Source organism: Salvelinus alpinus, chromosome 23 (assembly GCF_045679555.1).
Source record: "Salvelinus alpinus chromosome 23, SLU_Salpinus.1, whole genome shotgun sequence".
Classification (NCBI taxonomy): Eukaryota; Metazoa; Chordata; class Actinopteri; order Salmoniformes; family Salmonidae; genus Salvelinus; species Salvelinus alpinus.
In genome coordinates, this window is record NC_092108.1 from 3,864,940 (window position 1) to 3,886,502 (window position 21,563).

Below are 21,563 nucleotides of genomic sequence, written 5' to 3' on the forward strand. Positions count from 1 at the left end.
TGGCTGTGTGCTTTGTGTTGTTGTCCTGTTGGAAGGTGAACCTTCGCCCCAGTCTGAGGTCCTGAGTGCTCTGGAGCAGGTTTTCATCAAGGATCTCTCTGTACTTTGCTCCATTCATCTTTGCCTCAATCCTGACCAGTCTTCCAGTCCCTGCCGCTGAAAAACATCCCCACAGCATGATGCTGCCACCACCATGCTTCACCGTAGGGATGGTGCAAGGTTTCCTCCAGACGTGACGCTTTAAATTTTGGTTTCATCAGACCAGAGAATCTTGTTTCTCATGGTCTGAGAGTCTTTAGGTGCCTTTTGGCAAACTTCAAGCGGGCTGTCATGTGCCTTTTTCTGAGGAGTGGCTTCCTTCTGTCTGGCCACTTTACCATAAAGGCCTGATTGGTGGAGTGCTGCAGAGGTGGTTGTCCTTCTGGAAGGTTCTCCCATCTCCACTGAGAGATGTCAGAGTGACCATTGGGTTCTTGGTCACCTCCCTTCTCCCCCGATTGCTCAGTTTGGCCGGGCGGCCAGCTCTAGGAAGAGTCTTGGTGGTTCCAAACTTCTTCCATTTAAGAATGATGGAGGCCACTGTGTTCTTGGGGACGTTCAATGCTGCAGAAATGTTTTGGGAGCCTTCCCCAGATCTGTGCCTCGACACAATCCTGTCTCAGCACTACGGACAATTCCTTCAACCTCATAGCTTGGTTTTTGCGCTGATATGCATGGTCAACTATGTGGGACCTTTATATAGACAGGTGTGTGTCTTTCCAAATCATGTCCAATCAATTGAATTGACCACAGGTGGATTCCAATCAAGTTGTAGAAACATCTCAAGGATGATCAATGGAAACAGCATGCACCTGAGCTCAATTTCGAGTCTCATAGCAAAGGGTCTGAATACTTATGTAAATTAGCTATTTCTGTTTTTTATTTAAGGAATTTTCAAAAATGTATAACCTGTTTTCGCATTGTCATTATGGGTTATTGTGATGTCATCATGGGGTATTGTGATGTCATCATGGGGTATTGTGATGTCATCATGGGGTATTGTGTGTAGATTGATGAGGATTTAATTTTCTTTAATCCATTTTAGAATAAGGCTGTAATGTAACAAAATGTGGAAAATGTGACGGGGTCTGAATACTTTCTGAATGCACTGTACCTCCACTAAGACAAGCTCATTGTCCTCCCTCCCAAAAGCCTGGGATGAGTGAGATAACCAAGCTCCCGGGTCAGTAGATTCACACACACTGACACACCCATACACACACTGGCACACACACACACACACAAACTGACACACACACACACACACACACACACACACACAGACACACACACACACACACAAACTGACACACACACACCGACACACAAGCTGACTCTATTAACCCCCAAAAAGTATCTACATTTTGTCCTCCATGTCTTGTCTCCGATTGGCTACCCAGGACAGGACCATGTAGCCTTAGAAATAAGGTGAAATGAATAACTTGGTTAACGTCGGAGTACTTTCATATGTTATGAGATGATGTCACGCTGTTGAAGTGGTTGCAGGTTCACCTGTCTCATCTAAATCCTCTTCTTTTGGGGGGGGCTGCTATAGACCACCAAGTGTAGACTGGTACTATCAGGAGAATATGAGCTGCTATAGACCACCAAGTGTAGACTGGTACTATCAGGAGAATATGAGCTGCTATAGACCACCAAGTGTAGACTGGTACTATCAGGAGAATATGAGCTGCTATAGACCACCAAGTGTAGACTGGTACTATCAGGAGAATATGAGCTGCTATAGACCACCAAGTGTAGACTGGTACTATCAGGAGAATATGAGCTGCTATAGACCACCAAGTGTAGACTGGTACTATCAGGAGAATATGAGTTGCTATAGACCACCAAGTGTAGACTGGTACTATCAGGAGAATATGAGTTGCTATAGACCACCAAGTGTCGACTGGTACTATCAGGAGAATATGAGCTGCTATAGACCACCAAGTGTAGACTGGTACTATCAGGACAATATGAGCTGCTATAGACCACCAAGTGTAGACTGGTACTATCAGGAGAATATGAGTTGCTATAGACCACCAAGTGTAGACTGGTACTATCAGGAGAATATGAGTTGCTATAGACCACCAAGTGTAGACTGGTACTATCAGGAGAATATGAGTTGCTATAGACCACCAAGTGTAGACTGGTACTATCAGGAGAATATGAGTTGCTATAGACCACCAAGTGTAGACTGGTACTATCAGGAGAATATGAGCTGCTATAGACCACCAAGTGTAGACTGGTACTATCAGGACAGTATGAGCTGCTATAGACCACCAAGTGTAGACTGGTACTATCAGGAGAATATGAGCTGCTATAGACCACCAAGTGTAGACTGGTACTATCAGGAGAATATGAGCTGCTATAGACCACCAAGTGTAGACTGGTACTATCAGGAGAATATGAGCTGTTATAGACCACCAAGTGTAGACTGGTACTATCAGGAGAATATGAGCTGCTATAGACCACCAAGTGTAGACTGGTACTATCAGAAGAATATGAGCTGCTATAGACCACCAAGTGTAGACTGGTACTATCAGGAGAATATGAGCTGCTATAGACCACCAAGTGTAGACTGGTACTATCAGGAGAATATGAGCTGCTATAGACCACCAAGTGTAGACTGGTACTATCAGGAGAATATGAGTTGCTATAGACCACCAAGTGTAGACTGGTACTATCAGGAGAATATGAGCTGCTATAGACTACCAAGTGTAGACTGGCTCTATCAGGAGAATATGAGTTGCTATAGACCACCAAGTGTAGACTGGTACTATCAGGAGAATATGAGCTGCTATAGACCACCAAGTGTAGACTGGCTCTATCAGGAGAATATGAGTTGCTATAGACCACCAAGTGTAGACTGGTGCTATCAGGACAATATGAGCTGCTATAGACCACCAAGTGTTGACTGGTACTATCAGGAGAATATGAGTTGCTATAGACCACCAAGTGTAGACTGGTACTATCAGGACAATATGAGCTGCTATAGACCACCAAGTGTAGACTGGTACTATCAGGAGAATATGAGCTGCTATAGACCACCAAGTGTAGACTGGTACTATCAGGAGAATATGAGCTGCTATAGACCACCAAGTGTAGACTGGTACTATCAGGACAATATGAGCTGCTATAGACCACCAAGTGTAGACTGGTACTATCAGGAGAATATGAGCTGCTATAGACCACCAAGTGTAGACTGGTACTATCAGGAGAATATGAGCTGCTATAGACCACCAAGTGTAGACTGGTACTATCAGGAGAATATGAGCTGCTATAGACCACCAAGTGTAGACTGGTACTATCAGGACAATATGAGCTGCTATAGACCACCAAGTGTAGACTGGTGCTATCAGGACAATATGAGCTGCTATAGACCACCAAGTGTAGACTGGTACTATCAGGAGAATATGAGCTGCTATAGACCACCAAGTGTAGACTGGTACTATCAGGAGAATATGAGCTGCTATAGACCACCAAGTGTAGACTGGTACTATCAGGACAATATGAGCTGCTATAGACCACCAAGTGTAGACTGGTACTATCAGGAGAATATGAGCTGCTATAGACCACCAAGTGTAGACTGGTACTATCAGGAGAATATGAGTTGCTATAGACCACCAAGTGTAGACTGGTGCTATCAGGACAATATGAGCTGCTATAGACCACCAAGTGTAGACTGGTACTATCAGGAGAATATGAGCTGCTATAGACCACCAAGTGTAGACTGGTACTATCAGGAGAATATGAGCTGCTATAGACCACCAAGTGTAGACTGGTACTATCAGGAGAATATGAGCTGCGATGTTAACAGAGGTCTATTTTCTGTCTGACCTGAACATTGACTGGTTAGCAACGAGCCGTCCTCTGAAACGTAGACCCTCCAGAGCAGCTGCTTCCTCACTTTCAAAACAAAATGTCTTTTTGGACCCCTACTTTTCGATAATTGATCATTTGCAATGCTTTGTTTTGAGCTAGTTTGTTTAAAAAAAAAAAATTAAGAGATAATAATTGTAATAATCGCCTCAAAATGAATGGTTTTCACCACTGTGTTGGTTCGGTGCAGTTAGAAGACAATACTGGTGTTTTTAAAATGACACGGCACCTGCAAAAGAAAAATGTCTTTATCTATTTTGACGTGCTGGTACATTTTGTGTCGTTGTTTCACGTTCGATGCACTCAGGGTGTTGTAACATAGCAGTTACGCGGCACCACAACCAAATTCATTGTAATTTCCCCCTTTGCCTGTCAACCGTGATGAAGCACGTCTGATTTAGGCTTCTCTGTAGTCCAGACTCTACGTCAGTCTACGTCCTTCCACCAGCTCACCAAAGGTTGGACCTTAGCAGGAAAACTGCATGTCAACGAGTAGCTCCTAAAGTAGACACTGATAAATAATCAATAGGCTTTAAAATTACATGATTTAAGTCTGTGAAATTATTTTCCTCCGTATTTAAACACCATTCTGCATTTATTTATTTTTTTACATCTATTTTCCCAACATCAATGGGTTTAAATCATGTTGTTAAAACGTTTTTAAATTCCGTTACTGAAGTAACATTCCTGGCTGAGCCCCGTATGCCTGCTCGTACCGTAGCCGCTTCGCACTTACGAGTGTGGTTACATGCACACAATTATGCGATTTATTGTTGATAATCAGATCAATATAATAGTTCAATTAAAACATGCTTTGCAAGAAGAAGAAGAAGAATTTCCTTTTACATGGACACGTCTGTAATCAGGCTACCCGATGGCACTCTGAAATGCAGCGAAACGTGTTATATTTTTGAGAAGCATATTTTCATTCTGAAAACGACTTGTAAAACGCGTACGTTCAGCTGTTCCCGAACACACGCGTCGTGTCTCTCTCCGCCGGTACCGACACACGCTCGGATCAAACACACTTCTGGATCGCCCATTTTAACGTGTTTACATGTCCTAATCGTTTCAAATATTGCTTGGAGAAACCAGGTGTTTTAATCATATTTTATGCTAACTTAGATTTTGACCTTACGCCGATTTAAGATAATCACAGGAAGGTGTTTACATGACTATTGCCATAATCACTTTAATATCAAATTATCAGTGTGTTTTATATTTCTTATATGGAATCATGTAGTAACCAAAAAATGGTTATACAGAAGATAGCCCTATTTGGTAAAAGACCAAGTCCATATTATGATAAGAACAGCTCAAATAAGCAAAGAGAAACGACAGGCCATCATTACTATTAGACATGAAGGTCAGTCAATGTGGAAAATCTCAAGAACTGTAAACATTTCTTCCAAGTCCAGTCGCAAGTTACCAGCCTCAGAAATTGCTGCCCAAATAAATGCTTCAGAGTTTAAGTAACAGACACATCTCAACATCAACTGTTCAGAGGAGACTGTGTGAATCAGGCCTTCACTACTAAAGGACACCAATAAGAAGAAGAGACTTGCTTGGGCCAAGAAACACGAGCAATGGACATTAGACCGGTGGAAATCTGTCCTTTGATCTGATGAGTCCAAATTTGAGATGTTTGGTTCCAACCGCCGTGTCTTTGTGAGACGCAGAGTAGGTGAACGGATGATCTCCGCATGTGTGGTCCCCACCGTGAAGCATGGAGGAGGAGGTGTGATGGTGTGGGGGTGCTTTGCTGGTGACACTTTCTGTGATTTGTTTAGAATTCAAGGCACACTTAACCAGCATGGCTACCACAGCATTCTGCAGCGATACGTCATCCCATCTGGTTTGTGCTTAGTGGGACTATCATTTGTTTTTCAACAGGACAGTGACCCAACACGCCTCCAGGCTGTGTAAGGGCTATTTAACCAAGAAGGAGAGTGATGGAGTGCTGCATCAGATGACCTGGCCTCCACAATCACCCGACCTCAACCCAATTGAGATGGTTTGGGATGAGTTGGATCGCAGAGTGACGGAAAAGCAGCCGACAAGTGCTCAGCATACGTGGGAACTCCTTCAAGACTGTTGGAAAAGCATTCCAGGTGAAGCTGGTTGAGAGAATGAGTAGATGTGTCCAAACTTTTGACTGTTACTGTATATGCAATATTTTTTGTTTGAGTCACAGGGTTAGTATGGTTTCAGACCTGTCAATTAATTATTTACAGGGAAAGGAGTAGATTAGTAATAAACACTTTTTCAGTAATTTATTGTTGCAAAGAAAACTTGTTGTGTTCATGAATATAGTTTCCCCCACAAGCTTTTGCACACACACACACACACACACACACACACACACACACACACACACACACACACACACACACACACACACACACACACACACACACACACACACACACACACACACACACACACACACACACACACACACACACTTTCAGACAGTCAGAAGCCCATTGCCATGGCAACACTGGTACAGGTACTGGGACAAAACGGGGAAGGAGGGATTTTCAACTGATCAATTATAAGAAACATGACCACTAGTGTGTAACATGTTAGAACTTATAATATTACACTGGAGAGGAGGACACGGTAAGGGAGGAGACGGTAAGGGAGGAGACGGTAAGGGAGGAGACGGAGAGGGAGGAGACGGAGAGGGAGGAGACGGTGAGGGAGGAGACGGTGAGGGAGGAGACGGTGAGGGAGGAGACGGTGAGGGAGGAGACGGTGAGGGAGGAGACGGTGAGGGAGAGGAGGAGACGGTGAGGGAGGAGACGGTGAGGGAGGAGACGGTAACGGTAAGGGAGGAGACGGTGAGGGAGAGGAGGAGACGGTGAGGGAGAGGAGGAGACGGTGAGGGAGAGGAGGAGACGGTGAGGGAGAGGAGGAGACGGTGAGGGAGGAGACGGTGAGGGAGAGGAGGAGACGGTGAGGGAGGAGACGGTAAGGGAGGAGACGGTGAGGGAGAGGAGGAGACGGTGAGGGAGAGGAGGAGACGGTGAGGGAGAGGAGGAGACGGTGAGGGAGAGGAGGAGACGGTAAGGGAGGAGACGGTGAGGGAGGAGACGGTGAGGGAGGAGACGGTGAGGGAGGAGACGGTGAGGGAGGAGACGGTGAGGGAGGAGACGGTGAGGGAGAGGACGGTAAGGGAGGAGACGGTAAGGGAGGAGACGGTGAGGGAGGAGGAGACGGTGTGGGAGAGGAGGAGTGGTGAGGGAGAGGAGGAGACGGTGGGAGAGAGGAGGAGACGGTAAGGGAGGAGACGGTGGGAGAGGAGGAGACGGTGTGGGAGAGGATGAGACGGTGAGGGAGAGGAGGAGAGGGTGAGGGAGAGGAGGAGTGGTGAGGGAGAGGAGGAGTGGTGAGGGAGAGGAGGAGTGGTGAGGGAGAGGAGGAGACGGTGAGGGAGAGGAGGAGTGGTGAGGGAGAGGAGGAGACGGTGAGGGAGATGAGGAGACGGTGAGGGAGAGGAGGAGTGGTGAGGGAGAGGAGGAGACGGTGAGGGAGAGGAGGAGTGGTGAGGGAGAGGAGGAGACGGTGAGGGAGCGGAGGAGACGGTGAGGGAGAGGAGGAGTGGTGAGGGAGAGGAGGAGACGGTGTGGGAGAGGAGGAGACGGTGTGGGAGAGGAGGAGTGGTGAGGGAGACAGAGAGGAGGAGTGGTGCGGGAGACAGAGAGGAGGAGGAGTGGTGAGGGAGGAGACGGTGAGGGAGGTTGAGAGGAGGAGGAGTGGTGAGGGAGACAGAGGAGGAGGAGTGGTGAGGGAGACAGAGGAGGAAGAGTGGTGAGGGAGACAGAGGAGGAGGAGGAGTGGTGAGGGAGACAGAGGAGGAGGAGGAGTGGTGAGGGAGACAGAGGAGGAGGAGGAGTGGTGAGGGAGACAGAGGAGGAGGAGGAGTGGTGAGGGAGACAGAGGAGGAGGAGTGGTGAGGGAGACAGAGGAGGAGGAGGAGTGGTGAGGGAGACAGAGGAGGAGGAGGAGGAGTGGTGAGGGAGACAGAGAAGGAGTGGTGAGGGAGACAGGAGGAGGAGGAGGAGTGGTGAGGGAGACAGAGGAGGAGGAGTGGTGAGGGAGACAGAGGAGGAGGAGGAGTGGTGAGGGAGACAGAGGAGGAGGAGGAGGAGGAGGAGGAGTGGTGAGGGAGACAGAGGAGGAGGAGGAGTGGTGAGGGAGACAGAGGAGGAGGAGGAGGAGTGGTGAGGGAGACAGAGGAGGAGGAGGAGGAGTGGTGAGGGAGACAGAGGAGGAGGAGGAGGAGTGGTGAGGGAGACAGAGGAGGAGGAGGAGTGGTGAGGGAGACAGAGGAGGAGGAGGAGTGGTGAGGGAGACAGAGGAGGAGGAGGAGTGGTGAGGGAGACAGAGGAGGAGGAGGAGTGGTGAGGGAGACAGAGGAGGAGGAGTGGTGAGGGAGACAGGAGGAGGAGGAGGAGTGGTGAGGGAGACAGAGGAGGAGGAGTGGTGAGGGAGACAGAGGAGGAGGAGGAGGAGTGGTGAGGGAGACAGAGGAGGAGGAGTGGTGAGGGGGACAGAGGAGGAGGAGTGGTGAGGGGGATGTGTATGATGATAAAAAGGGCTTCGCTGCTTGAGGAAATGGACAGACACAAGTAATACCCTCAAACAAACCTGTATATCAGTTTCACATTTTTATTCTCTCTCACTACTCTGATCTGTGGTCTTTATCTCAACCTCTGTTCCCAGGGCAACAGCCTGGAGCCCCACCCTCACCTCCCAGGTCTGGGTCATGACGTTTAACTGTGGGCCCCCACTGCCGGGAACCCCCGCAGGGCTGCCGAGAACCCCCCCGCAGAGCTGCCGAGAACCCCTGGAAGAGCCTGGAAGGGCCTGGAAGAGGTACGTTTTTAAGCCTTGAGACAATAGAGACATGGATTATGTATGTGTGCCATTTAGATGGTGAATTAGCAAGACCAAAGATTTAAGTGCCTCTGAATGGGGTATTGTAGTAGGTTTGAGTGTGTCAAGAACTGCAACGCTTCTGGGTTTTTCCAAGAATGGTCCACTACCTAAAGGACATCCAGCCAACTTGACACAACTGTGGGAAGCATTGGAGTCAACATGGGACCAGCATCCCTGTGGAAACGCTTTCAACACCCTGTAGAGTCCATGTCCCGATGAAGTGAGGCTGTTCTGAGGGTAAACAAGGGTGCAACTCAATATTAGGAAGGTGTTCCTAATGTTTTGTCCACTCGGTGTACAAAACAGCATTTTGATGTGACTGTTGTTGTTGTTCAGGTGATCAAGAAGGCAAGTAGGACTCACAGCTCCTGTGGTTCCTCGAGAGGCACATGAGAAACCAACAGACCCAGAGGGTGAGAGGAACACACCCACCCTCTACGTGTCCTCTGTCCCTGTCTCTCTCTGTGTTTCTCTGTGTCTCTCTCTGTCTTTCTCTGTGTCTCTCTGTCTTTCTCTGTGTCTCTCTGTGTCTCTCTCTCTCTGTCTTTCTCTGTGTCTCTCTGTGTCTCTCTCTCTCTGTCTCTCTCTCTCTCTGTCTCTCTCTGTCTTTCTCTGTGTCTCTCTGTGTCTCTCTCTGTCTCTCTCTGTGTCTCTCTCTCTCTCTGTGTCTCTCTGTGTCTCTCTCTCTTTCCCCCCCCTCCAGTAGCTAGTCAGTTAAGAACAAATTCTTATTTACAATGACGGCCTAGGAACAGTGGGTTAACTGCCTTGTTCAGGGGCAGAACAACAGATTTTTACCTTGTCAGCTCTGGGATTCGATCCAGCAACCTTTCGTTTACTGGCCCAACGCTCTAACCACTAGGCTACCTGCTCTAACCACTAGGCTACCTGCTCTAACCACTAGGCTACCTGCTCTAACCACTAGGCTACCTGCTCTAACCACTAGGCTACCTGCTCTAACCACTAGGCTACCTGCTGCCCCTCATCTCTCTCTCCAGTAGCTACAGGGCAGTAATCTCTCTCTCTCCAGTAGCTACAGGGCAGTAATCTCTCTCTCTCCAGTAGCTACAGGGCAGTAATCGCTCTCTCTCCAGTAGCTACAGGGCAGTAATCTCTCTCTCTCTCCAGTAGCTACAGGGCAGTAATCTCTCTCTCTCCAGTAGCTACAGGGCAGTAATCTCTCTCTCTCCAGTAGCTACAGGGCAGTAATCTCTCTCTCTCCAGTAGCTACAGTGCAGTAATCTCTCTCTCTCCAGTAGCTACAGGGCAGTAATCTCTCTCTCTCCAGTAGCTACAGGGCAGTAATCTCTCTCTCTCCAGTGCAGTAATCTCTCTCTCTCCAGTAGCTACAGGGCAGTAATCTCTCTCTCTCCAGTAGCTACAGTGCAGTAATCTCTCTCTCTCCAGTAGCTACAGGGCAGTAATCTCTCTCTCTCCAGTAGCTACAGGGCAGTAATCTCTCTCTCTCCAGTAGCTACAGGGCAGTAATCTGTCTCTCTCTCCAGTAGCTACAGGGCAGTAATCTCTCTCTCTCCCAGTAGCTACAGGGCAGTAATCTCTCTCTCTCCAGTAGCTACAGGGCAGTAATCTCTCTCTCTCCAGTAGCTACAGGGCAGTAATCTCTCTCTCTCCAGTAGCTACAGGGCAGTAATCTCTCTCTCTCCAGTAGCTACAGGGCAGTAATCTCTCTCTCTCCAGTAGCTACAGGGCAGTAATCTCTCTCTCTCCAGTAGCTACAGGGCAGTAATCTCTCTCTCTCCAGTAGCTACAGGGCAGTAATCTCTCTCTCTCCAGTAGCTACAGGGCAGTAATCTCTCTCTCTCTCCAGTAGCTACAGGGCAGTAATCTCTCTCTCTCCAGTAGCTACAGGGCAGTAATCTCTCTCTCTCCAGTGCAGTAATCTCTCTCTCTCCAGTAGCTACAGGGCAGTAATCTCTCTCTCTCTCCAGTAGCTACAGTGCAGTAATCTCTCTCTCTCCAGTAGCTACAGGGCAGTAATCTCTCTCTCTCCAGTGCAGTAATCTCTCTCTCTCCAGTAGCTACAGGGCAGTAATCTCTCTCTCTCCAGTAGCTACAGGGCAGTAATCTCTCTCTCTCTCTCCAGTAGCTACAGGGCAGTAATCTCTCTCTTTCTCTACAGTAGCTACAGGGCAGTAATCTCTCTCTCTCTCTCCAGTAGCTACAGGGCAGTAATCTCTCTCTCTCTCTACAGTAGCTACAGGGCAGTAATCTCTCTCTCTCCAGAAGCTACAGGGCAGTAATCTCTCTCTCTCTCCAGTAGCTACAGGGCAGTAATCTCTCTCTCTCTCTCCAGTAGCTACAGGGCAGTAATCTCTCTCTCTTTCCGTTAGATGTTGAGATTGAACATCCTCTGTCTGTCTGTCTGTCTCAGAAACATCATGAGGGTGTGAGGGAGATACTGATGAATCGTGGAGCTCTCCAGATTCCTCTGATGAAGAGAACGGAGGACCACGTTCAGTGCCACCACTACCTGTCTACTGCCACCACTACCTGTCTACTGCCACCACTACCTGTCTACTGCCACCACTACCTGTCTACTGCCACCACTACCTGTCTACTGCCACCACTACCTGTCTACTGCCACCCCTACCTGTCTACTGCCACCCCTACCTGTCTAGTGCCGCCACTACCTGTCTACTGCCACCCCTACCTGTCTACTGCCACCACTACCTGTCTACTGCCACCACTACCTGTCTACTGCCACCACTACCTGTCTACTGCCACCACTACCTGTCTACTGCCACCCCTACCTGTCTACTGCCACCCCTACCTGTCTAGTGCCGCCACTACCTGTCTACTGCCACCCCTACCTGTCTACTGCCACCACTACCTGTCTACTGCCACCCCTACCTGTCTACTGCCACCACTACCTGTCTACTGCCACCACTACCTGTCTACTGCCACCACTACCTGTCTACTGCCACCCCTACCTGTCTACTGCCACCTCTACCTCTCTACTGCCGCCACTACCTGTCTACTGCCACCCCTACCTGTCTACTGCCACCACTACCTGTCTACTGCCACCCCTACCTGTCTACTGCCACCCCTACCTGTCTACTGCCAGCCCTACCTGTCTACTGCCACCACTACCTGTCTACTGCCACCCCTACCTGTCTACTGCCACCCCTACCTGTTTACTGCCACCCCTACCTGTCTACTGCCACCACTACCTGTCTACTGCCACCCCTACCTGCCTACTGCCGCCACTACCTGTCTACTGCCACCCCTACCTGTCTACTGCCACCACTACCTGTCTACTGCCACCCCTACCTGTCTACTGCCACCCCTACCTGTCTACTGCCACCCCTACCTGTCTACTGCCACCCCTACCTGTCTACTGCCACCACTACCTGTCTACTGCCACCACTACCTGTCTACTGCCACCCCTACCTGCCTACTGCCGCCACTACCTGTCTACTGCCACCCCTACCTGTCTACTGCCAGCCCTACCTGTCTACTGCCGCCCCTACCTGTCTACTGCCACCCCTACCTGCCTACTGCCGCCACTACCTGTCTACTGCCACCCCTACCTGTCTACTGCCACCACTACCTGTCTACTGCCACCACTACCTGTCTACTGCCACCACTACCTGTCTACTGCCACCCCTACCTGTCTACTGCCACCACTACCTGTCTACTGCCACCACTACCTGTCTACTGACACCACTACCTGTCTACTGACACCACTACCTGTCTACTGCCAGCCCTACCTGTCTACTGCCACCACTACCTGTCTACTGCCACCCCTACCTGTCTACTGCCACCACTACCTGTCTACTGCCACCCCTACCTGTCTACTGCCACCACTACCTGTCTACTGCCACCACTACCTGTCTACTGACACCACTACCTGTCTACTGACACCACTACCTGTCTACTGCCAGCCCTACCTGTCTACTGCCACCACTACCTGTCTACTGCCACCCCTACCTGTCTACTGCCACCCATACCTGTCTACTGCCACCACTACCTGTCTACTGCCACCACTACCTGTCTACTGCCACCACTACCTGTCTACTGCCACCACTACCTGTCTACTGCCACCCCTACCTGTCTACTGCCACCCCTACCTGTCTACTGCCACCCCTACCTGTCTACTGCCACCACTACCTGTCTACTGCCACCCCTACCTGTCTACTGCCACCTCTACCTGTCTACTGCCACCCCTACCTGTCTACTGCCGCCACTACCTGTCTACTGCCGCCACTACCTGTCTACTGCCACCCCTACCTGTCTACTGCCACCCCTACCTGTCTACTGCCACCACTACCTGTCTACTGCCACCACTACCTGTCTACTGCCACCCCTACCTGTCTACTGCCACCACTACCTGTCTACTGCCACCACTACCTGTCTACTGCCACCACTACCTGTCTACTGACACCACTACCTGTCTACTGCCACCCCTACCTGTCTACTGCCACCACTACCTGTCTACTGCCACCCCTACCTGTCTACTGCCACCACTACCTGTCTACTGCCACCACTACCTGTCTACTGCCACCACTACCTGTCTACTGCCACCCCTACCTGTCTACTGCCACCACTACCTGTCTACTGCCACCACTACCTGTCTACTGCCACCACTACCTGTCTACTGCCACCCCTACCTGTCTACTGCCACCCCTACCTGTCTACTGCCAGCCACCACACCCATGCAGAACACTTGATTGGTTTGCTAAGTGGCAACTCGTCACTAGTTTCCATATAGCCGTTCTCCACCCCTTTTTCTTCTCTTCCTGAAACAAGAACAGTTAGGAGTTTTTCCCCTCTGTTTTGATGAGGGCTGTAAGAATCACTCACTTGCAATGCCCACTCATTACCTTGGGCCCCTAGTGGCTCTGTGTTTATTACCTTGGGCCCCTAGTGGCTCTGTGTTTATTACCTTGGGCCCCTAGTGGCTCTGTGTTTATTACCTTGGGCCCCTAGTGGCTCTGTGTTCATTACCTTGGGCCCCTCGTGGCTCTGTGTTCATTACCTTGGGCCCCTAGTGGCTCTGTGTTCATTACCTTGGGCCCCTAGTGGCTCTGTGTTTATTACCTTGGGCCCCTCGTGGCTCTGTGTTTATTACCTTGGGCCCCTAGTGGCTCTGTGTTTATTACCTTGGGCCCCTAGTGGCTCTGTGTTCATTACCTTGGGCCCCTAGTGGCTCTGTGTTCATTACCTTGGGCCCCTAGTGGCTCTGTGTTTATTACCTTGGGCCCCTAGTGGCTCTGTGTTTATTACCTTGGGCCCCTAGTGGCTGTATGTGTTTATTACCTTGCCTGCTGGGAGACAGTCAGCGTTGCCTGCTGGGTGACAGTCAGCGTTGCCTGCTGGATGACAGTCAGAGTTGCCTGCTGGGTGACAGTCAGAGTTGCCTGCTGGGACACAGTCAGCGTTGCCTGCTGGGAGACAGTCAGCATTGCCTGCTGGGAAACAGTCAGCATTGCCTGCTGGGAGACAGTCAGCGTTGCCTGCTGGGAAACAGTCAGCGTTGCCTGCTGGGAGACAGTCAGCATTGCCTGCTGGGAGACAGTCAGCGTTGCCTGCTGGATGACAGTCAGCGTTGCCTGCTGGATGACAGTCAGCGTTGCCTGCTGGATGACAGTCAGCGTTGCCTGCTGGATGACAGTCAGCGTTGCCTGCTGGGAGACAGTCAGCGTTGCCTGCTGGGAAACAGTCAGCGTTGCCTCCTGGGAGACAGTCAGCGTTGCCTGCTGGATGACAGTCAGCGGTGCCTGCTGGATGACAGTCAGCGTTGCCTGCTGGGAGACAGTCAGCGTTGCCTGCTGGGAAACAGTCAGCGTTGCCTGCTGGGAGACAGTCAGCGTTGCCTGCTGGGAGACAGTCAGCGTTGCCTGCTGGGAGACAGTCAGCGTTGCCTGCTGGATGACAGTCAGCGTTGCCTGCTGGGAGACAGTCAGCGTTGCCTGCTGGGAGACAGTCAGCGTTGCCTGCTGGGAAACAGTCAGCGTTGCCTGCTGGATGACAGTCAGCGGTGCCTGCTGGATGACAGTCAGCGTTGCCTGCTGGATGACAGTCAGCGGTGCCTGCTGGATGACAGTCAGCGTTGCCTGCTGGATGACAGTCAGCGTTGCCTGCTGGATGACAGTCAGCGGTGGCGCTGTAGATTCCAGGCCTCAGCTCATCAGTCGCCAGTCTGTTGCTCCGCCCCTCTATCCGCCCACCCCCCTCAGAGCTTATGTAAAGGAGTCAGGGAGGGAGGGAGCCAGGGCAAGCTGAAGAAGGGTTTTTAAGCCTTGAGACATGGATTATGTCTGTGTGACATTTAGATGGTGAATGGGCAAGACCAAAGATTTAAATGCATTTGGTTTGAGTGCGTCAAGAACTGCAACGCTGCTGGGTTTTTTCACACTCAACAGTTTCCTGTGTGTATCAAGAATGGTCCACCACCCAAAGGACATCCAACCAACTTGACACAACTGTGGGAAGCATTGGAGTCGACATGGACCAGCATCCCTGTGGAAACGCTTTCAACACCTTGTAGAGTCCATGTCCTGATGAATTGAGGCTGTTCTGAGGGCAAAAGGGGGTGCAACTCAATGTTAGGAAGGTGTTCCTAATGTTTTGTCCACTCAGTGTATATCTACCACTTTGTGTAGCCTAACCTCCTTAAACGAAAGGTAACTACAAAGTAGCCTATGCCTACCTGGTAGAATCATGATTATTTGCATTAATCCAGTGGCCATTTTGTTTTGAAAACTCCATCCCAAGTGTCCTACTGACATAGGCGGGGCATCCATAAACCCTCGATCCTTTTAACCCTTCATGTTGGTGCTAGCAAGCAGGCTAGGTATCAACAGCCAATCCAGTAGGGGCTAGAAACTATAGTCAGCTTCGATTGGTTAATAGATTATTTGCATGAAGTTCAGCTTTCCCCCCAACTTTGGTCCTGCCCTGTTCACGTCCTCGCCCACGCTCCCATTGCTCCCAACGGGTCCACTTCACTTCCTTCATTGAAAATGAATATGGGCTTTCGTTGTTTCATCGTCTCCAATGTGCTATCTCTTTAGTAAGCTTCCCCTGAAGTAAATTGAACTAAATTGCCAAGTGATATAGCCTAATTAACCTACTCTTGTCCATACAAAAATGTATAAAATCATTCAAAATAGGTGATTTGATTTGGCCACAGATCATTAGCTTCTTAAAAAATGTTGGCGGAGCGGTTTGTTGATGTCAACGTTATTAACAGAGTGCATCATGGTGGGGTTATGGTATGGGCAGGCGTAAGCTACGGACAACGAACACAATTGCATTTTATCGATGGCAATTTAAATGAACAGAGATACCGTGACGAGATCCTGAGGCCCATTGTTGTGTCATTCATCCGCCGCCATCACCTCATGTTTCAGCATGATAATGCACAACCCCAATGTCGCAAGGATCTGTACACAATTCCTAGAAGCTGAAAATGTCCCAGTTCTTCCATGGCCTACATAGTCACCAGACATTTCACTCATTAAGCATGTTTGGGATGCTCTGGATCGACGTTCCGAAAGCACGGTATCTGTGACCAATAGTTGCATATCTGTATTCCCAGTCATGTGAAATCCATAGATTAGTTTGTTTTGATTGATTTACTTCCTTGTATGAACCTTAACTCAGTAAAATCTTTGAAATTTGTTTCGCATATGTTACATTTTATAATTTTGTTCAGTACAGAAACGCAACAGTCTGGCTGGAAAATGAAAGGGTAACTACACAAAACATCGTTCCAGACATAAACAATGGTCCCCTGATGTGGTTGTGTACTTAAAACATCCAATGTTGTTGTTTTTCTATTTACAAATTGTGTTTTTGAGAGAGAAAACCTGTTTTTTTTAATGTATATAAAATAAAATGTTTTTGACACTATCGTTTTGGTATCAAGTACAATTTTTTATCCGAATTCTGCCTGAAAGGAACAGATGTCAGTTTGACATCTTCAATAAATACCTTTTGTACTTTATTTGACGTTTTCTTGTCTTTGCTGTTACAGTAAATCTATCCAAGTCAATGTAAGAACACAAGGATGTGCTAATTAAAAGATGGCTCGTCATTATTAGCCTGGTTCTGTACGGAATACAGGTATATTACGGGACAGGCCAGGCCATTATCAATTATTTAATTTTTTATTTATAAGAAACTTGGTGTGACCACGTCATGTGCTGATGCCATCAACTGAACACATTAGTGTAGAATCCTGGGCTCAGAGACAGTTTATTACTTCAAGCCATCAGACTGCTGAACACTTGAACTGGACTGACCCCCTGCAGGGATTCTCCACACCTTAGAACACATGCACTCACACACACACAGACACCCACACAGACACCCACACAGACACCCACACAGACACCCACACACACAGACACCCACACAGACACCCACACACACAGACACCCACACAGACACACACACAGACATCCACACAGACACACACACAGACACCCACACAGACATCCACACAGACACCCACATATAACACACTGTGGCTGAGGAAAGGCACTACTCCCAATATAAGTGAACCCCAAATCAATATAGTTCTCATCATATTTGCGCCTTTTTTCGATGGTCGAACTAGACTACCTGTATTTGACATTGTGTTATTTCGCTAAACACTAGATGGTTTAATTTGATTATTGCCAGTGAAACGAGGCGACTCAGGAGAGATGGGAAAAAAAACTCACCCAAATGTATAGCCCCGTTGGAAAATATAAAACGGACTGTTTGAAAATGTGAATCACATTTTTGTTTGGCGTACCCCCCCCGACGGCATTACAAGTACCCCAGTTTGTGAATAGTCGGACTACAGTATTATTCTGTAGTAAAACACACTGAAGATATTTCCCCATGCTCAGACAGAGCGTGATCTGGGACCTGTTAGTTTTATTCAGAGCTCTTGTACTGTTATTCCAGGGAATAATAGCTGGTCGTAATACTCATAGACATAATTTTTTTATTTTTTATTTTTTTTAACCTTTATTTAACCATGTAGGCTAGTTGAGAACAAGTTCTCATTTACAACTGCGACCTGGTCAAGATAAAGCAAAGCAGTGTGAACAGACAACAACACAGAGTTACACATGGAGTAAACAATAAACATTAACCAGAGTTCTCTCGCTACTCATTTTTGACGTTTCTCCACACTGCTGCACCTTTCAATACAGAGTCTGCCAGTACAGTAACTGTTCTGGAAAGTGTATTGTTTAGTTGATATAAAACGTTGTGCCTGTGTTTTACACTGTGTTTGGATGCTATATTTAGGAACGTGTTCTCAACTGCTATGTTTAGGAGGGACTCTCACACATGGTGACAGATAAGTCTTGAGTGCAGCCTGTGTGCTGTAGTAAGTTAGGCCTAGTTAAAGTGAGTGTCTGCCTTGCTCTGCCCAGCCTTGCACTGGACCAATACAACATGACTCTGAGTTGAGACAGAGACAGACCAGCTGCTGAAAAGATGGATCTGTGCTGGGTGTCCTGTTAATGTAAGATGGATCTGTGCTGTGTGTCTCCTGCTAATGAAAGATGGATCTGTGCTGTGTGTCTCCTGCTAATGTAAGATGGATCTGTGCTGTGTCTCCTGCTAATGAAAGATGGATCTGTGCTGTGTGTCTCCTGCTAATGAAAGATGGATCTGTGCTCTGTGTCTGCTGTTAATGAAAGATGGATCTGTGCTGTGTGTCTCCTGCTAATGAAAGATGGATCTGTGCTCTGTGTCTGCTGTTAATGTAAGATGGATCTGTGCTCTGTGTCTCCTGCTAATGAAAGATGGATCTGTGCTGTGTGTCTGCTGTTAATGTAAGATGGATCTGTGCTGTGTGTCTCCTGCTAATGAAAGATGGATCTGTGCTCTGTGTCTCCTGCTAATGAAAGATGGTGTTCTAGTTAAGAGATAAGAGAAGCCGGTGTTTGGAGGATATATTCGCACGAGTGTTACGCCCGGAGACGAAGTCGAGTAGCTGCATTAGCGTTTGTTTTAAGCTGTTTTTCTAGTGACATTTATTTGGATACATTCATAACAATGAGCTAATGATGTGCTGTTTCACCTGGCATAGAAAATCTCATCAGGATACTTGTTCAGAGGAGCAAGCCAACAACACAGCTAACACAATCACTTCAAAATGAAGCTGGAAAGACTGCAAACTAGCTGCATTTCGTTGAATTAAAATTTAAAAAAAGGTCTGTCTTGTCCCGACTCCAGACATGTTCATTACTACGGGACAGCTGGAGATCGAATTTGAATATTGAAACAATGTTGCAGATGTCGGAGAGACAGACAGTAAGGTTTATACACATATCCACTGTTGAAAACTACATGTTAGTCTGACAGGAATGAGAATGTCTAGATGCTTTTTATAGTGAAGATCAAGTTTATAAATTGCCTGGCTGGGCTGATGAAACAGTGGAGTCAGATGGAAAAGAGAAAATAGGCCTTTTAAAGTCATAGATTTAGCCGGTGGTAACTTGTGGAATAGACACCGGCTGGAATTCAGTTTTAACCAATCAGCATTCAGGATTAGACCCACCCTTTGTATAATGTTAAAGCATGAACACGAGGCTGCCTGGCCGACTGGCTAACAACCAACCAGGACAGAGAGAAGGAACAGGGAGGTTTATCTACTGTGTAGTTGAGGCTCTACTCTGGCCTCCCTGGTGGTTTATCTACAGGGTAGTTGAGGCTCTACTCTGGCCTCCCTGGTGGTTTATCTACAGTGTAGTTGAGGCTCTACCCTGGCCTGTCTGGTGGTTTATCTACAGTGTAGTTGAGGCTCTACCCTGGCCTGTCTGGTGGTTTATCTACAGGGTAGTTGAGGCTCTACTCTGGCCTCCCTGGTGGTTTATCTACAGGGTAGTTGAGGCTCTACTCTGGCCTCCCTGGTGGTTTATCTACAGGGTAGTTGAGGGGGCTTGGGGCTTGGTGTGGGAGGGGTTAGGGCTTGGTGTGGGAGGGGGCATTGGTGTGGGAGGGGGCATTGCTAGGGCTGTTATGGTGACCGTATTACCGCCACACCGGCGGTCACGAGTCATGAAGGCAGTCAAATTCCACGTGGCCGTTTAGTCGCGGTAATTTGGCTTCTCCAAGCTCTGATGCTGCTGCTGGTCATTAGTAACCTACCAAATTTGCTAACTGCCTGGTACTCAGCACTCTACTGTCCACTCTAATCACTCTGACATCAATGCAAATATAACCGAAAATCTAATCAAACACTTCATGAGAGCCCATGAGCTCATGTTGCACAACATTTCTATAGGCTATGCAATTGTGTGAGAAAACAGAGTGATGGCCTCTATTAAAAAGAGGAGGATCCCATCAGCTTTCTATAGGCCTACTATATGTATTTCTCAACTTTCCTAATACTAAGCACATTGCTTCTCTTTACAACAGGAGTATAGCCTACCTGGCTGGCATGAAAATGAACCACGGAAAAAGCGTCCTCCATTCGCTATTTAAGTACATATATGACATGTCATTTTTCCCACCGCTCCTGTTTTGAGACAGGTGCGTGATAATGGTCAGTGATGGAGGGAGGGAGAGACACTGAGTGATGGAGGGAGGGAGAGAGACACTGAGTGATGGAGGGAGGGAGAGAGACACTGAGTGATGGAGGGAGGGAGAGAGACACTGAGTGATGGAGGGAGAGAGAGAGAGATGTTGTTTATTCACTTTAGTTTGTCTATTTCACTTGCTTTGGCAATGTAAATATATGTTTCTCATGCCAATAAAGCTATTTGAATTGAATTGAGAGTGAGGGAGAGAGGGAGGGAGAGGATCCTACATCAGACACAGAAACAGAGACTGGCCCACAAGCACAGACAGAGAGACTGGCCCACAAGCACAGACAGAGAGACTGGCCCACAAACACAGCCAAAGAGACTGGCCCACAAGCACAGACAGAGAGACTGGCCCACAAGCACGGCCACAGAGACTGGCCCACAAGCACAGCCAAAGAGACTGGCCCACAAGCACAGACAGAGAGACTGGCCCACAAGCACAGACACAGAGACTGGCCCACAAGCACAGACACAGAGACTGGCCCACAAGCACAGCCACAGAGACTGGCCCACAAGCACAGACAGAGAGACTGGCCCACAAGCACAGACAGAGAGACTGGCCCACAAGCACAGACAGAGAGACTGGCCCACAAGCACAGCCACAGAGACTGGCCCACAAGCACAGCCAAAGAGACTGGCCCACAAGCACAGACAGAGAGACTGGCCCACAAGCACAGACACAGAGACTGGCCCACAAGCACAGACACAGAGACTGGCCCACAAGCACAGCCACAGAGACTGGCCCACAAGCACAGACAGAGAGACTGGCCCACAAGCACAGACATGGAGAAACCGGTCCGTAAGCAGTCACACAGAAACAGACACACACACACACACACACACACACACACACACACACACACACACACACACACACACACACACACACACACACACACACACACACACACACACACACACACACACACACACACACACACACACACACACACACACACACACACACACACACACACACACACACACACACACACACACACACACACAGACATAAAGAGAGAGGATATCGGTCACATTGTTCCAAAGCCTTTTTTGTAAGCTGATGTCTCTTAAGGCCACTGAATAAGCAATGTGTGTGTGTGTGTGTGTGTGTGTGTGTGTGTGTGTGTGTGTGTGTTGTGG

The 21,563-nt window shown here is 48.6% G+C and overlaps 1 protein-coding gene across 5 annotated transcripts in view; it reads left to right on the forward strand.

Annotated features, from left to right (window-relative positions):
- LOC139550098 (guanine nucleotide-binding protein G(s) subunit alpha-like) overlaps nt 1-21,563 on the forward strand; it is a 191,250-nt gene that overhangs the window by 122,634 nt on the left and 47,053 nt on the right. The window contains exons 1-3 of one of the 5 annotated variants that reach the window (XM_071360730.1): nt 5,838-6,029; nt 8,647-8,799; nt 9,199-9,275. The exons of 2 other annotated variants lie outside the window; for them this stretch is intronic. The gene's annotated coding sequence lies outside the window, so the exon portion shown is untranslated. Of the gene's footprint in view, nt 1-5,837; nt 6,030-8,646; nt 8,800-9,113; nt 9,276-21,563 lie in introns of those variants that run through there. 2 more of the 5 variants (XM_071360729.1, XM_071360732.1) reach the window with 2 other exon arrangements.